The following is an 887-nucleotide window of genomic DNA, read 5'->3' on the forward strand; positions in this document are numbered from 1 at the left end:
TAATATGCATTTCAAACATGACTATCAACAACTTTAAGTTTATATAACTTACATTACAATCTTGCTGTTTTTCAAGTCGATCAATAATCCCTAAATAAACATTACAATAAATTCAAACTTTTCATATCTATAAAGTCTATAGCTTTAAATCCATTCTTCATGGCACACATTTGAAAATATAACAAAAACCAGTAGCAAAAACAATATCATAAACACATATATGTTTATTCATTATCACGTCTTTGTTCTAAATTATGATAAACCTTAAACATACAATGACAATAAACAACAAAATATCAAAACACACACGCATACATATAACCACAACTGCCAAGATTTATTTACTTCAACACTTCAATACTGGTCGAGACAATTCCAAAAATAGATGTATTAGCATGCCTGTAAAGGTAAATAGATGTGTATAAAACATAAACAGTCCAACATAAAAACCTTAAATATATAACGTTGATGACAAATTTCTTGTTACTATATTCCCATTACAAGGTTTACGCCTGGTGAACTTGCAGGTGCATGTAATGTCAAGGGAGGTAACTTCAGTCACAATTTGGGACTAGGTACGAAAAAATGGAAAAATTACATGTTTATACCCAAATTTGTTAAACTTAAACTTAAACGAAGGCTTTAGACTCAATGATTATCCAATATCATTTAAAACTGAGTAACATTAACGGCAGAACTAGCAGAAGCTAAATTTATCCATGATACCACTGTGCAGACCAAGATATGCACCTGTGCCTTCTGATCGTGGTCTGCACTGTTGCTATTCAGTCTGTACATATTGAGAAATATACCAGATCAATTTGTTTAGGCCAGGGACCAGAAAAAAATAACTTTGCTAGGCCTTTGTCACAGGTCTTGTAACCCTT

At 31.8% G+C, this 887-nt stretch overlaps 1 protein-coding gene across 1 annotated transcript in view; it reads right to left on the reverse strand.

The window, feature by feature from the left end:
* LOC132757997 (E3 ubiquitin-protein ligase MARCHF8-like) overlaps positions 1 to 308 on the reverse strand; it is a 30,494-nt gene extending 30,186 nt beyond the window's left edge. The window contains exon 1 of the mRNA XM_060749512.1: positions 53 to 308. The gene's annotated coding sequence lies outside the window, so the exon portion shown is untranslated. The remainder of the gene's footprint in view (positions 1 to 52) is intronic.
* Positions 309 to 887: the final 579 nt, after the last annotated feature.

Source organism: Ruditapes philippinarum, unplaced genomic scaffold (genome assembly GCF_026571515.1).
Source record: "Ruditapes philippinarum isolate M1 unplaced genomic scaffold, ASM2657151v2 ctg2473_1_1_1_1, whole genome shotgun sequence".
Classification (NCBI taxonomy): Eukaryota; Metazoa; Mollusca; class Bivalvia; order Venerida; family Veneridae; genus Ruditapes; species Ruditapes philippinarum.